This window comes from Coregonus clupeaformis, chromosome 10, assembly GCF_020615455.1.
Source record: "Coregonus clupeaformis isolate EN_2021a chromosome 10, ASM2061545v1, whole genome shotgun sequence".
In the NCBI taxonomy this organism is placed as follows: Eukaryota; Metazoa; Chordata; class Actinopteri; order Salmoniformes; family Salmonidae; genus Coregonus; species Coregonus clupeaformis.
The window spans coordinates 12,875,667-12,893,113 of NC_059201.1; the positions used below are offsets into that span (position 1 = coordinate 12,875,667).

Consider the following 17,447-nt stretch of genomic DNA (forward strand, 5'->3'; position numbering starts at 1 on the left):
GAATAGATATATAGAATAGGCTCCAATACTCTTGAGATGACTCGGCCTATCCAGAGCCAAATATTTAGAGAATTCTGCCAACTTTTAAAAGGACTCCATGTTAGCGCCTTGGAGCCTTTCATTTATCCTTTCATTATAAGTACATTCTAATTATAGATGTTCAGTTACATAGCATTGTTTAAAATGTCAATATTGCCCATGGGGAGCCAGCTGTCATATGGATATCTACTGTGTCATGTAATGTATACATAAACTCAGCAAAAAAGAAACGTCCCTTTTTCAGGATCTTTCAAAGATAATTCCTAAAAATCCAAATAACTTCACAGATCTTCATTGTAAAGGGTTTAAACACTGTTTCCCATGCTAGTCCCCTGTAGCTCAGTTGGTAGAGCAATGGCGCTTGCAACGCCAGGGTTGTGGGTTCGTTTCCCACGGGGGGCCAGTATGAAAATGTATGCACTCACTAACTGTAAGTCGCTCTGGATAAGAGCGTCTGCTAAATGACTAAAATGTAAAATGTTGTTCAATGAACCATAAACAATTAATGAACATGCACCTGTGGAACGGTCATTAAGACACAAACAGCTTACAGACGGTAGTTATGAAAACTTAGGACACTAAAGAGGCCTTTCTACTGACTCTGAAAAACACCAAAAGAAAGATGCCCAGGGTCTGCCACTGCGAAGATGCCCGTACGTGGTCTGCCACCGTCATGTCTCCCTGTAGCGCTGTCTTAGGCGTCTCACAGTACGGACATTGCAATTTATTGCCCTGGCCACATCTGCAGTCCTCATGCCTCCTTGCAGCATGCCTAAGGCATGTTCACGCAGATGAGGCCAGGGCAATAAATTGCAATGTCCGTACTGTGAGATGCCTAAGACAGCGCTACAGGGAGACAGGACGGACAGCTGATCGTCCTCGCAGTGGCAGACCACGTGTAACAACACCTGCACAGGATCGGCACATCCGAACATCAAACCTGCGGGACAGGTACAGGATGGCAACAACAACTGCCTGAGTTACACCAGGAATGCACAATCCCTCCATCAGTGCTCAGACTGTCCGCAATGGGCTGAGAGAGGCTGGACTGAGGGGTTGTAGGCCTGTTGTAAGGCAAGTCCTCACCAGACATCACTGGCAACAACGTCGCCTATGGGCACAAACCCACCGTCGCTGGACCAGACAGGACTGGCAAAAAGTGCTCTTCACTGATGAGTCGCGGTTTTGTCTCACCAGGGGTGATGGTCGGATTCGCGTTTATCGTCAAAGGAATGAGCGTTACACCGAGGCCTGTACTCTGGAGCGGGATCGATTTGGAGGTGGAGGGTCCATCATGGTCTGGGGCGGTGTGTCACAGCATCATCGGACTGAGCTTGTTGTCATTGCAGGAAATCTCAACGCTGTGCGTTACAGGGAAGACATCCTCCTCCCTCATGTGGTACCCTTCCTGCAGGCTCATCTTGACATGACCCTCCAGCATGACAATGCCACCAGCCATACTGCTCGTTCTGTGCGTGATTTCCTGCAAGACAGGAATGTCAGTGTTCTGCCATGGTCAGCGAAGAGCCTGTATCTGTTGGATTGGAGGGTGAGGGCTAGGGCCATTCCCCCCAGAAATGTCTGGGAACTTGCTGGTGCCTTGGTGGAAGAGTGGGGTAACATCTCACAGCAAGAACTGGCAAATCTGGTGCAGTCCATGAGGAGTAGATGCACTGCAGTACTTATTGCAGCTGGTGGCCACACCAGATACTGTTACTTTTGATTTTGACCCCCCCTTTGTTCTGTTAGTCACATGTCTGTGGAACTTGTTCAGTTTATGTCTCAGTTGTTGAATCTTGTTATGTTCATACAAATATTTACACGTTAAGTTTGCTGAAAATAAACGCAGTTGACAGTGAGAGGACGTTTCTTTTTTTGTTGCTGAGTTTATATCTCAATGTCCCAACTCTATAAATACATAGCTCTGGGCCTACCTCTCCATAGGCGGTGACCTTTGACCTACTACTGAATCTGTATCTGTAGGCCTATGTGATCCTGTAACCAGTCACAAATGTGTCATTAGTGTAAATCACTTACCTGACTTCCTTCATAACATCAGCTTCATTGATGGGGTCATCCAGGTCTATGAGGGTGAGGTCATTCCCACTGACCTCTGACCTCTGAAAGACAGCACAAAGTCATGTTTAGATGTCACCTACTGTGTCGCCTTTTGCCGTGCTCAAAACAACTGGGAAATCTCTGACTTCCGACTTCAGTGCGTTCAAGACAACTGGGAAATCGGGAAAAAAAACAAGCTCCGACTGGGAAAAATCTTTTTGAACAGTCATCCAACTCGGAATTCCAAGTCGGAAGCAGCGCGGCTTGGCGGGTCATGTTTTGGAGGACGCCTGACTCGACCTTCGCCTCTCCCGAGCCCGCTGGGGAGTTGCAGCGATGAGACAAGATCGTAACAAGATCGTAACTACCAATTGGATATCACGAAAAATTGGGGAGGAAAAGGGGGTAAAATTACCACCACAAAATGTAAAAAGGAATTCCAAGTCGGAAACTCTGGCATCTTTCTAGAGCTCCGACTTTCCGACCTGAAGATCACAGACGTCATGATTTGACCTAGTTTTTTTTCTTCGAGTTCCCGGTTGCCTTGAGAGCACCATTAACCCAACTCTCATTGTCACATCATAATGCATCATATTCATAGAAATAGAATCACCAGAACATCATATCAGGTGTACAGTTCAGTTTACCAGTCAAATTGCCATGGTCAGAGGCTCTATCCTTTCTAGTGATCACATCATAATGCATCATATCTATGCTTGTGTCCGAAATAGCACCCTATTTCCAATATAGTGCACTTATTTTGGCTGGAGCCCTATAGAGTCCCACAGTATGAGTCATAATACCCATAAAACCTAGTGGTCAAACAGGGAAATGGTTCCAATCGTTTTAATAATAATAATAATAATAATAATATGCCATTTAGCAGACGCTTTTATCCAAAGCCACTTACAGTCATGCGTGCATACATTTTTACGTATGGGTGGTCCCGGGGATCGAACCCACTACCCTGGCATTACAAGCGCCATGCTCTACCAATTGAGTTTTTCCACCATTCATTTTTCCCATTGGGGATTTTAGAAACACTTAAAATAAGGTCTGTGTTTCGTGTAGGCTTACCCTGGTGTGACGTTTTGATAACCGTGTAAATCTCTCTAGGACAAGGTGACTTATCAATATATTCTCTTGTATTTACCTCCCAAAAAATGTAATGCTTATTAGCTGCTAATGTGGCTATCATAAAGAACTACAAATGCCATGATGATCATGCTGATCGAGGCAAAGGTAAGAATCTCTGGATTAACTATCTAATGTTAGCTAAATGTAGTATATGAATAAATTGGCTGCATTTCTTTAAATTGACAATTTCTGTGAACTGTATGTGCAAGTTTTAAATTGACACAATACCTGTTAGCAAAGGTGTCAGCTAGAGATGACATGCAGGAGCTTGCAGGGATTTGTAGTTTTGCATGATGTCTACTTTGATGCTAATTAGCATTTTCGAATCTGAGAGTAAATGGAGCCGAATATACTGATAAAAGTCACCTTGTCCGAGAGAGATTTACATGGTTACAAAACGTCACGCCAGGGTAAGCCTACACGAAATACAGCCCTTATTTTATGTGTTTCTAAAATCGCCTATGGGAAAAATGAATGGTGGAAAAACGATTGGAACCATTTCCCTGTTTGACCGCTAGGTTTTATGGGTATTATGACACCTCCACTGTGGGACTCTATAGAGGGGTTGGTTGTTTAGCAACAAAACTGGCATGCAACTATGGGGCAAAATAGACAGGGTTTGCTTAGACTGTTGACAACATGTAAACTATATTTAGTCTCTAAATGTTTATTGCAACCATAAATACATTTGAACAATGAACTCGTCTCAAATACATTGTTACAGTTGTTGGTTAGCTAGGTAGCGAATTTTAGCCATTGCATAGACATGATATCAGTCAAAACACCTCAAAACAAGACATGGTATCAATAACACCATACAATGAGCTGAAACATGCCACAGAGCTACGATTCCCCACATGGCAGCTTGTTGTTAGCTGAGGTTCAGAATCATAACAAGATACACGACTTCCGGCCATCGATGCGCGAGCATCATTTTCGTGACGTCAGCCAACCCTTCTATGGCTCTTGGTCAAAAGTAGTGCACTAGCCTACATAGGGAATAGGGTGCCATTTAGGACGTATTTATGAAGGTGATGCCATAACCTTTGACCCACAGCAGATTCTACTGTACCTTTAGCCAACTCTCATGACTCCCCGGCCATAGGCTTTCTAGTTTGATATTACAGCATGAATAGCACATTATTTCATTTGTTAAACAATATTTAATCCACAGTAATTACTATAATTGAAGATTTAAAAAAATAAATAACATGCCTACCTTGCACTCTTTATTCTCCATCTCCTTGCAAAATCAGCACATTTCCTTGCCAAAATGAACGCATTCCTCCAGCACTAGGGAGGATCAGACTGAACTGCTGCAGCGGTTTCTGATCAGTTCCAACGTTTATCAGTGATGACGTAACAATGCTGTAAAGATTTGACGCACTTCCGATCTGGTGCTGATGCAACGCTCTGTGCTGTTGAAAGCTCACGTATGGAAATCCTGCGAGTTGGAAACAAATGTAGGCTATTGTTGCCCTTAAAACTGTAATGTTGAGGACGCCATGAAAAATAAAATACATAACCCACACCGTTAGGCCAAAGTAAATGCAATTTTCATCACTTTGCCAATAGACTTCTTGTTCCTCGTTGTAGCCTTTCTTTTGGGATTAGCACCACTGTCACTGCCTGACACCTAGAAATTGATACTGCGGTTGTCACATAAAACAGATAACCCATAGTTCATTATTAAATAACATAACTAATTTCTTTATTTTATTACTCATAAAATATACAGCAATCTTCAGATACTGAAAGAATTCATGGGAGTTTCGAATTCAGTCACTATTTCATATGTACATGCTAGTTTCATCCTTTTAAAGAAAAAAAAGGACACGAAAAACCTGTGAACCTCCTGTTCCTGATTTGACTAACATAGCATATGTATTGTACATATTTCCAGTTAAAATGATTTTCAAAAAGAGACAAAAAAACGGCGGTTTGAACAAGCCATCACATAAAAGGATTGAGTGGTTTCATTTTTTTGAAGAAGTTAAAGCAAGCAAAACCTGTCAAAATACATTGATTATAAGACCAAGACAAATAATATAGATTTTTTTTTTTTCAACAGAAGAAAATCTAAATGCTGCTGTCCTACCATTGGTTTACAGTGTTTCTCCTCTCCAAGGGAGGCATGTTTTCCCCCTCGTATGCCTCGGAATAGTATCAGTGCTTTTCACAAACGTTGTAGTACTTAGTGTGCATCATTGTTTTCGCTCATACAGCTGCCCCTACTCTCCTAACCTCCACTCAGTAACTAAAGAAGGCACAAAATGATGATGACATAAATATCACAAGAAAGAATACATGAATGAATAATTTACTTTCTAAAATATTTTAGGTAGGTTTAATAACGCAAATGTAAAAAGTCATGTTGCTCACATACCAGTATGCAAAATCTACATCCTAAATGGCACCCTATTCTTTATAGAGTACACTACTTTTGACCAGAACCCTATGGTCCCAGGTCAAAAGTAGTGTACTATAAAGGGAATAGGGTGCCATTGGGGATGGAATTTATTTGAAATTACTAATGAGAGCAAATACTACGATTTTTTGGTTCCCACAGAGGGTCAGGAGCTTAAGACATGAATGATTTTAATAAAATGTTTGTTCATAAAACATAAATGATTTCCCCTCCTTCCACATGGATTACAGACAAGAGGCTAGGTACGTTGACTGTCTTAGTGTGCGGATAAACATGACCATCACTCTCTTAAAACTTAAATGAAACATCACTCCTTATGTTTTTTCTCAGCCCAAAACGCTCAATCCCATTTCTACTGTCAAAACAGGTTTTGAAAAGGCTTCTTCCACATCTTTTGGTCCATGTCTGTTTTTCACTCAGTGAAGTGCTACTATCTCTTAGGACTACAGGTTATTGCCGTCATAAGGTGTCCGTCTGTCTGTTGGCTGGACAGTTTCTACCGTTTAGGACCTTTGTGGGTAAAGGTAAAGGTGGGGTATAGCAGCAGCAGTTCCTCTGAAGTCCAGTATCTGCTGGAAGGACACCTGGTGGTACGAGAGGATGAGTGTGGCCAGCCAGCCTGTTGTGCCTCCCCTCTCCCTCCCTCCCTCCATTTCTTTCTCTCCATCTGCGGGACTCTTAAGGCTCCTGTGCGGACTGTCTCGGCTCGTGCCCTCCCAAAGCTGGCTGTGGTGATTTAAGACACGGTGTGTATGTGTGTATTTGTTTGTGGCCTCTGCCCCACTTCACTGTCCATCCGCCTGCCCTTGGCTCCCCTCCTGGGCAGCGACCACCACCACCCTCAGTACGTCTCTGAGTCTGAGTCGTTGAGGTCCTCATCCTTGTAGAAGCCTCCATCGTGGTCGCGGTGGCCGATGTTGCTGAAGCTGCAGTAGGAGCTGTGCTCGCTGCGCAGCACGGGCAGGCTGTCGAAGGTCACACTCTTGGAGGGGCTGGTGGTGTAGTGGTTAATGGCACTGAAGGACAGGCTGGGCGCCGGGTTGCAGGGGGACACGGGCATCATGGTGGCCAGGATCAGCGCCAGGCAGTCCGCCACGTCTTTGTTGGGGGCGCAGGCCAAGGCAGGCGTGTAACCTGAGGGGTTCAAACAGAACAGCAGAGGGTCACTTCAGGAGCATCACCGTTTACTACAACGCTTTTGGTGAAAAACATGAAATAACACCAGGCTAGGAGATACAAAGTTAAGACAATAACCAAGCAGTGGATTAGAGAGAAACATTTGTGGACACATTGAGAAGAGAAGTACAGAAGAAAACAGTGTTAGCGTAATGGATCTTACCATTCTCATCGACTGCGAGCACGCTAGCACCCTTCGCTAGTAGCTCCTGCACCACCACCGTCAGACCATTTCTGGCTGCAACGTGTAACGGCCTGAGGAGAAAGTACCGTCAGATTAGACAGCAGAAAATGAGGATACCTCCCAAATGCCAGACTATTCCCTATATAGTGCACTTCTTCTGACCAGGGCCAAATTAATACAGCTGAACCATACGTACGTCTGTAAGGCTGCGTTAGTCGAGTTGATGAGGTTCCTGTCTGTAATCTTCTTCAATATCAACAAGGCACTGGTTTCATGCCCCTTTAAAAACCAGAGTCAAACATGTCAGACCAAAATTTAAACCAGAGAGAGCCAACTGTTCAGATGAACGTCATCTTGATGTGGGAATGCTCACCTTACTGCAGGCCAGATGAAGAGCAGTGTTCTTGACTGCATCCTGCAGGGTGAGTTCTGCTTTGGCACTGCTCACCAACAGCTCTGACACAGACAGAGAAACATAAAGAAACTCAATGAGGAAATTAAGCGACTTATTAAAATATAAAACAGACAGGTTGAACTTAAGCCGGCTGGCGAGGCAAAGTGGAGGAGAGGGGGCTGCATACCGACGGCGTTGGTTTGTCCGTTCTCAGCAGCCATCATGAGGGAGGTCTTCCCGGAGGCGTCGGGGGAGTTGACCTGGGCGTTGTGGCCTAGCAGCAGCTGAAGACACTCCACGTGGTCCGTGAAGGCCGCCGCATGCAGGGGGGTCCTGGAGAGAGGAAACGTATTTCACCGATATCGTGTAGGACTGTTATAAACAAGTTTGTTCAATTAACCCTGTTTATACCATAGAAATATAAAATCACTAATAGATGTATTAAAAGTAATCTACAATCCCTCATCCAACCCCAGAGGTCATTTTAACAACATTATTCTCCAGAAGAAAAGGACTTTGTCATGTGCTGTAGTTACCGGTTCTTGGTGTCAGTGGCGTTGACAATGGCCGGCCCCAGAGTGTCAATCAGCATCTCTGCAGCCCCCTCGTTGTCATTGATCACAGCACAGTGGAGGGGGCTGAAGGAGTTGCCCTCAGTCTTGTGGAAAACCTCCTGTTCCAGCAGCACCTCTACACACGTGTCATGGCCTAGTGGAAGATTGATTCATTTAATTTATAATTAAAAGTAATAGGTTGCTCCAGCAGGAAACATTACATACAGGAAAAAGATGACGTCGCTGCAGACCACAACAATACTCTCAGAGAAAGCTAAAAATCTGACAATCCCTGACAAAGTCCTGTTTCAGTGTAAGGTCCTCCACTGAGAGTCATAACCCTTAATTCTGTTGTAGTCTTGTTCATTCCCCCACATGGCTCCGTCCACACCAATCGAATGCTTTTCAAGCCACAAGAGGGAGTGAATGGGTGTACACTTCATGGAGGAGAGAACAGAGCTACAGTCCAGTTAGTCAGTACGTACCGTTGTATGGCCTACCTAATTCAGGGACATGTTTACAGTGCTGAAGAGAGAAAATCAGAAAATATCTAGTGTTCCGTTAGTTCAGTACGTACCGTTGTAGCAGGCCCAGTGTAGTGGCGTGTAGCCCTGGTTGTCTGTGATGACGGGAGGGTCTCCACTGACTGGGCGGCGTGTAGGAGCCCCCCCAGCACCCCGATGTGTCCGGATGCCGCCGCCAGGTGGACAGGGGTCCGCCCCTTACAGTCCCGAACCAGGAAGCTGGCGCTGTGCTGCAGCAGGGCCTCCACACACTCCTCATGACCCGTCACCGCCTGGGAGGAAGGGCGGGGAGACAAGAATGGATTTGAATAACTAATAATCAATGATATAATAATGAATCATCAATTATTTAAAATGATGTCTGGAGGCAGGTCCCCCTACAGGGATGAATACACCACTACCCATGGACAACTACTTTTCTGAAGATAATATGTATATTTGGGCATAACTTATATTCCATGCTAGATCCCACCCCAAAGCCATCCCTAGTAGTTCAATGGCCCCATCCCTAGATCAGAACAAGCCTCCCCGTCTCTTTCTGTGTGTGAGCGTATACAGCCAGCTCTCCTCCTCACCCCCTCTGTGTAGCGCTGTTCTGCCCCACTTGTCTTTGGCTTCTACGCTGGCTCCCTTGTTGAGCAGTGAGTCCACACAGTCTGTGTGTCCGCTCAGCACCGACAGCATCAGAGGGGTTCTGATACACAAGACAACAAGGTCATATTACAAACTGGTAATAACTAAGATGAGTCCCAAATGGCAACCTATTCCCTATATGGTACACTACCTTTGACCTGAACCCATAGGGTTCTGGTTTAAAGTAGTGCACCAAGTAGGGCATAGGGTGCCATTTGGGACGTATACCTAGTGTCAAAATCTCTTTATTTCAGGAATTGTATCCAAAACCCAATTGACTTACTGTCCATTCCCGTCTTGAACGTCCACTGCACTCTGGAGGTCAGCATTTCCAATCAGCAAACGCAAACACTCTAAATGACCGTTGGTAGCTAGAGGAGGATAAATACAGAGGATAGAAGAATGTGAGATGATTGACCGTTGGTAGCTAGAGGAGGCTAAACAGAGAGGATATGAGCTGATTGCTGGACGACTATTACCTTCACATGAACAGACAGATTTCTAGAACAGTGGTATCGGTAGATGACATCCTCATGATGTTAACACAGCAGATAATAAATCATTTTGGGGCTGAGGCCCTCGAAGCCTGTCACCTGCTAGCTGTGTACCTGGCTCTGGATAGAAGTCCCCCTGTGCACTGATCTAGGATCAGCTTACCCTCCCCAGATCCTCAACCATTAGTGGGGAACATGACAAAAAATGTCCTTAGATCAGTGTGTAGTGGGCATTTCACACTATACTATATAAACATCCCTAGAGTGGACATTGGCGTCGTAGCAACATGACCAAACAAATCTCCATCTTGGTCAGGAAAACTTTTGAATTACAGAATCTCTAGGTCTTACGTGATATCCTATGCATACCTGCAGCGTGGATGGGGGTCCTCTTCAGGGTGAAGTCTTTAACCAGGATGGAGGCTCCCTGGTTGATGAGGACGTCAACACACTCCACATGGCCTTTAAAGGCAGCCAGGTCCAGAGGGGTGCGCCCCTGGCTGTTCCTCACGTCTAGATCCAGCAGAGACTGAACCAGGACCTCCATAGCATGGTGTTGGCCGTGGTACGCCTGAATGGAAACAAACACACAGTCTGAAGCAAAGTCCAGTGGTATGCCTGAACAGATATACACTCTTAGAAAGAGCTAATATAATCAATGTCCTATAGTAGACCAGTGGTATGCCTGACGGAAACATGGATTACCACTGAAAACACTGCTACTCCTACTGCTCTCTCCTCGTCTGACCATGTGTTCTCGCATACCCCGAGAGCATCCGGTCAGAGGGGTGGTGGCACAGGAATCCTCATCTCTCCCAAGTGGACATTCTAAATGTTTCCCCTAACCCATCTGTCTATCTCCTCATTTGAATTCCATGCTGTCACAGTCACTAGCCCATTTAAGCTTAATATCCTTGTCATCTATCGCCCTCCAGGTTCCCTTGGAGAGTTCATCAATGAGCTTGACGCCTTGATGAGCTCCTTTCCTGAGGATGGCTCACCCCTCACAGTTCTGGGGGATTTCAACCTCCCTACGTCTACATTTGACTCATTTCTCTCTGCCTCCTTCTTTCCACTCCTCTCCTCTTTTGACCTCACCCTCTCACCGTCCCCCCCTACTCACAAGGCAGGCAATACGCTTGACCTCATCTTTACTAGATGCTGCTCTTCTACTAATCTCACTGCAACTCCCCTCCATGTCTCCGACCACTACTTTGTGTCCTTTTCTCTCTCGCTCTCCTCCAACACTACTCACTCTGCCCCTACACAGATGGTAATGCGCCGCCGCAACCTTCGCTCTCTCTCTCCCACTACTCTCTCCTCTTCCATCCTATCATCTCTTCCCTCTGCTCAATCCTTCTCCCTCCAATCTCCTGATTCTGCCTCCTCAACCCTCCTCTCCTCCCTTTCTGCATCCTTTGACTCTCTGTGTCCCCTATCCTCCCGGCCGGCTCGGTCCTCCCCTCCAGCTCCGTGGCTTGATGACTCATTGCGAGCTCACAGAACAGAGCTCCGGGCTGCAGAGCGGAAATGGAAGAAAACTAAACTCCCTGCCGACCTGGCATCTTTTCACTCCCTCCTCTCTACATTTTCTTCATCTGCTTCTGCTGCTAAGGCCACTTTCTACCACTCTAAATTCCAAGCATCTGCCTCTAACCCTAGGAAGCTCTTTGCCACATTCTCCTGCCTGCTGAATCCCCTCCTCCTCTCTCTCTGTGGATGACTTCGTCAACCACTTTGAAAAGAAGGTTGACGACATCCGATCCTCATTTGTTAAGTCTAATGACACTGCTGGTCCTACTCACACTGCCCTACCCTATGCTTTGACTTCTTTCTCCCCTCTCTCTCCAGATAAAATCCTGCGACTTGCACCCCTTCTCAAAAAACCAACACTCGATCCCACTGATGTCAACAACTACAGACCAGTATCCCTTCTTTCTTTTCTTTCCAAAACTATTGAGCGTGCCGTCTTTAGCCAACTCTCTTGCTATCTCTCTCAGAATGACCTTCTTGATCCAAACCAGTCAGGTTTCAGGCCAACATAACACATTTTGTGTTATTTGGACTTATTGTTCATAAGAATACGTTTTTCAAAGGTTTTCCAAATTTCCCAAGATGGAGTAAAATCTATCCTGACGGACCTGTTTTTTCCTTGAGGCAAATTTGTTCAGCATGAGAAAAAACACCTACATACAGTTTCAAGTCCAACGGGGCGACGGATATGAGGGTTTAAGTGAGACCATCATTCTATCCTCCTGATTCCTGCTTATAAGCAAAAACTAAAGCAGGTAGTACCAGTGACTCACTCAATACGGAAGTGGTCAGATGACGCGGATGCTACGCTACAGGACTGTTTTGCTAGCACAGACTGGAATATGTTCCGGGATTCATCCAATGGCAATGAGGAGCACACCACATCAGTAACCGGCTTCATCAATAAGTGCATTGGCGACGTCGTCCCCACAGTGACCGTACGTACATATCCCAACCAGAAGCCATGGATTACAGGCAACATTCGCATCGAGTTAAAGGCTAGAGCTGCCGCTTTCAAGAAGCGGGACACTAATCCGGACGCTTATAAGAAATCCCGCTACGCCCTCAGACGAACCATCAAACAGGCAAAGTGTCAATACAGGATTAAGATTGAATCCTACTACTCCGGCTCTGATGATCGTCGGATGTGGGGCAGGGCTTAAAAACTATTACGGACTACAAAGGGAAACCCAGCCGCGAGCTGCCCAGTGACGCGAGCCTACCAGACGAGCTAAATGCCTTTTATGCTCGCTTCGAGGCAAGCAACACTGAAGCATGCATGAGAGCACCAGCTATTCCGGACGACTGTGTGATCACGCTCTTGGTAGCCGAACAAAACCTTTAAACAGGTCAACATTCACAAAGCCGGATTACCAGGATGTGTACTGAAAGCATGCACGGACCAATTGACAAGTGTCTTCACTAACATTTTCAACCTCTCCCTGACCGAGTCTGTAATACCTACATGTTTCAATCAGACCACCATAGTCCCTGTGCCTAAGGAAGCGAAGGTAACCTGCCTAAATGATTACCGCCCCATAGCACTCACGTCGGTAGCCATGAAGTGCTTTGAAAGGCTGGTCATGGCTCACATCAACACCATCATCCCAGAAACCCTAGACCCACTCCAATTCGCATACCCCCGCAACAGATCCACAGATGACGCAATCTCAATCGCACTCCTCACTGCCCTTTTCCACCTGGACAAAAGGAACATCTATCTGAGAATGCTGTTCATTGACTACAGCTCAGCGTTCAACACCATAGTTCCCACAAAGCTAATCACTAAGCTAAGGACCCTGGGACTAAACACCTCCCTCTGCAACTGGATCCTGGACTTCCTGACGGGCCGCCCCCAGGTGGTAAGGGTAGGCAACAACACATCTGCCACGCTGATCCTCAACACTGGGGCCCCTTAGGGGTGCGTGCTTAGTCCCCTACTGTACTCCTTGTTCACCCACGACTGCATGGCCAAACACGACTCCAACACCATCATTAAGTTTGCTGACGACACAACAGTGGTAGGCCTGATCACCGACAACAATTAGACAGCCTATAGGGAGGATGTCAGAGACCTGGCCGTGTGGTGCCAGGACAACAACCTCTCCCTCAATGTGAGCAAGACAAATTAGCTAATAATGGATTACAGGAAAAGGCGGGCCGAACAGGCCCCCATTAACATCGACAGGGCTGTAGTGGAGCGGGTCGAGAGTTTCAAATTCCTTGGTGTCCACATCACCAACAAACTATCATCGTCCAAACACACCAAGACAGTCGTGAAGAGGGCATGACAACACCTTTTCCCCCTCAGGAGACTGAAAAGATTTGGCATCTGACCGTAAGGCGCTACAGAGGGTAGTGCATACGGCCCAGTACATCACTGGGGCCAAGCTTCCTACCATCAAGGACCTATATACAGTGAGGGAAAAAAGTATTTGATCCCCGGCTGATTTTGTACGTTTGCCCACTGACAAAGAAATTATCAGTCTATAATTTTAATGGTAGGTTTATTTGAACAGTGAGAGACAGAATAACAACAACAAAATCCAGAAAAACACGTCAAAAATTTTATAAATTGATTTGCATTTTAATTAGGGAAATAAGTATTTGACCCCCTCTCAATCAGAAAGATTTCTGGCTTCCAGGTGTCTTTTATACAGGTAACGAGCTGAGATTAGAGCACACTCTTTCTCACGATCGTCGTAGAGAGTAGACCAATGCGCAGCGTTGGTTGCGAACATACTTAACTTTATTATCTTAAGTGATAATATAACAACAAAACAATAAACGAAACGTGCAGAAACAAACCAAACGGAAACAAGATCCCACAAACACTAAGGGAAAACAGACTGTTTAAATGTGGTTCCCAATCAGAGACAACCAGCCACAGCTGACACTCGTTGCCTCTGATTGAGAACCACACTGGCCAACATAGAAATATAACACATAGACCTACAACACAGAACTAGAACACATAGAATCTACACACCCTGGCTCAACATATAGAGTCCCCAGAGCCAGGGTGTGACAGTACCCCCAAAGGCGCGGACTGCGACCGCGCCTCAACATAGACAAACCAGGGGAGGGCTGGGTGGGCATTCCTCCTCGGAGGCGGTTCCGGCTCCGGGCTTGACCACCACCCTCCAATAATCCCCCCGTAGCGCCCCTGGTCCGGTCTGGCCCCGCTGGCTGGAGCTGGACTGGACATCGTAGGAGCGGATTGCTTCAGCTCCGGTGTGGAGCAGCTGACCGGTACCTGACCAGGCACCGGTGACCCAGGCACGGGTTGTGCCGGACTGACGACGCACACCCCTGGCTTGGTGCGTGGAGCAGGAACGGGCGGACCGGACTGAACGATGCGCACCCCTGGCTTGGTGCGTGGAGCAGCAACGGGCCGGACCGGGCTGACGATGCGCACCCCTGGCTTGGTGCGTGGAGCAGGAACGGGCGAACCGGGCTGACGATGCGCACCCCTGGCTTGGTGCGTGGAGCAGCAACGGGCGGACCGGGCTGACGATGCGCACCCCTGGCTTGGTGCGTGGAGCAGGAACGGGCGGACCGGGCTGACGATGCGCACCCCTGGCTTGGTGCGTGGAGCAGGAACGGGCCGGACCGGGCTGACGATGCGCACCCCTGGCTTGGTGCGTGGAGCAGGAACGGGCTGGACCGGGCTGGCGACTCGCACCCCTGGCTTGGTGCGAGTGGCAGGAACAGGCCGGGCCGGGCTGGCGACGCGCACCGTAGCTTTGGTGCGAGTGGCAGGAACAGGCCGGGCCGGGCTGGCGACGCGCACCGTAGCTTTGGTGCGAGTGGCAGGAACAGGCCGGGCCGGGCTGGCGACGCGCACCGTAGGCTTGGTGCGAGTGGCAGGAACAGGCCGGGCCGGGCTGGCGACGCGCACCGTAGGCTTGGTGCGAGTGACAGGAACAGGCCGGGCCGGGCTGGCGACGCGCACCGTAGGCTTGGTGCGAGGAGCAGGAACAGGCCGGGCCGGGCTGGCGACGCGCACCGTAGGCTTGGTGCGACGAGCAGGAACAGGCCGGGCCGGCGACGCACACCGTAGGCTTAGTGCGGGGAGCAGGAACAGGCCAGGCCGGGCTGGCGACGCACACCGTAGGCTTGGTGCGAGGGGCAGGAACAGGCCGGGCCGGGCTGGCGACGCGCACCATCCACTTAGTGCGGGGAGCAGGAACGGGCCGGACCGGACTGGTGACGCACACCACTTGCTTGGTGTGAGGAGCGGGACTGGGTTTCATCATAACCCTCCGCTCCCTCAGCTGCCTACAGAGTTCCTCTCGCCGTGCCTCAATTCTCACCTTCTCCCTTATCGCCTCCAATAGCTCCACCCTCTGCACCACTAACCCCTGCTCCCTCTGCGCCAATAGCCCCCTTAACCTGGTGGCCTCCTCACCTAACCTCCTACTACGCCCTGTAGCTGCCTCCTGCTGCCCCGTCGCCCATGCCGTATGCCCCCCCCCCTAAAAATTTTTTGGGGTTGCCTCTCGTCCGTCCGACGACGACACTGTTGACGCCGTTGCTCCTCTCTCCGTCGCGCCTCTACCGTCTCACTCCATGGACGGCGATCCATCCCGGCCTGGATTTCCTCCCAGGTCAAGGACCCCTGCCCGTCCAATATTTGCTCCCACGTCCAGGCTGCCTGCTCCTGGACACGCTGCTTGGTCCTGGTATGGTGGGATCTTCTGTCACGATCGTCGTAGAGAGTAGACCAATGCGCAGCGTTGGTTGCGAACATACTTAACTTTATTATCTTAAGTGATAATATAACAACAATACAATAAACGAAACGTGCAGTCCTACGGTTAACACAGAAACAAACCAAACGGAAACAAGATCCCACAAACACTAAGGGAAAACAGACTGTTTAAATGTGGTTCCCAATCAGAGACAACCAGCCACAGCTGACACTCGTTGCCTCTGATTGAGAACCACACTGGCCAACATAGAAATATAACATCCTGTAAGTCGCTCTGGATAAGAGCGTCTGCTAAATGACCAATTTATTTATTTATTTATAACACATAGACCTACAACACAGAACTAGAACACATAGAATCTACACACCCTGGCTCAACATATAGAGTCCCCAGAGCCAGGGTGTGACACTCTTAAAGGGAGTGCTCCTAATCTCAGCTTGATACCTGTATAAAAGACACCTGTCCACAGAAGCAATCAATCAGGGTTTTGCCACCAAGTACTAAGTCATGTTTTGCAGAGGGGTCAAATACTTATTTCCCTCATTAAAATGCAAATCAATTTATAACATTTTTGACATGCGTTTTTCTGGATTTTGTTGTTGTTATTCTGTCTCTCACTGTTCAAATAAACCTACCATTAAAATTATAGACTGATGAATTCTTTGTCAGTGGGCAAACGTACAAAATCAGCAGGGGATCAAATACTTTTTTCCCTCACTGTACTAGGCGGTGTCAGAGGAAGGCTGTTCTCTCTGCTACCGCATGGCAAGCAGTACCGGAGTGCCAAGTCTAGGACCAAAAGGCTCCTTAACAGCTTCTACCCCCAAGCTATAAAACTGCTGAACAATTAATCAAATGGCCACCCGGACTATATGACACCCCCCCCCCAAAAAAAAATGTTTTAATACTGCTGCTACTCGCTGTTTATTATCTATGCATAGTCACTGGATATCCTCCCATAGCCCCCCTGCCACCCGGACACGCACGGGGGACAGTGATTACCTGCTCCACCGACCACTCATCAGCCCAAACCACCGTCCCAGACCACCTACGAGTCCTCACCTCCTCCCCAGTTCCCGCATTCCGAAACTTCTACCGCCATAGCGGCGGTTGCCACCGGGAGGACGCCGGCTACAGAGGCGTTCCCCGGGAGTATTGGGATATGGGGGAGTTGTTTAGTAAGAGGCGTGCCAAGGGCCTCACAGGCCACATGACCGCGCTATCGATCACCTTCCAGGCGCCATGCCCACACGAGGGCGATTGTTTTCCTTGTCCCGGCCGGAGACGCTGGCCATGAGGGAGTATATTGACGAGGCACTCGTCGAGGGTCACATCCGTCTCTCTACCTCATCCGCGGACACAGGCTTCTTCTTCGTGGGGAAAAAGGACGGTGGGCAGTAGCCGTGCATTGATTACCGGGCGCTCAACGGCATCACGGTTAAGAACTGCTACCCACTCCCCTTGATGACGACGGCATTCGAGTCGTTGCAGGCAGCCAAGGTCTTCACCAAGCTGGACCTACGAAATGCCTACAACCTGGTGACGATTCGGGAGGGGGACGAGTGGTAGACGGCTGGT

At 48.0% G+C, this 17,447-nt stretch overlaps 1 pseudogene; it reads right to left on the reverse strand.

The window, feature by feature from the left end:
* Positions 1–5,932: 5,932 nt before the first annotated feature.
* On the reverse strand, positions 5,933–10,186 carry LOC121575779 (annotated as a pseudogene).
* Positions 10,187–17,447: the final 7,261 nt, after the last annotated feature.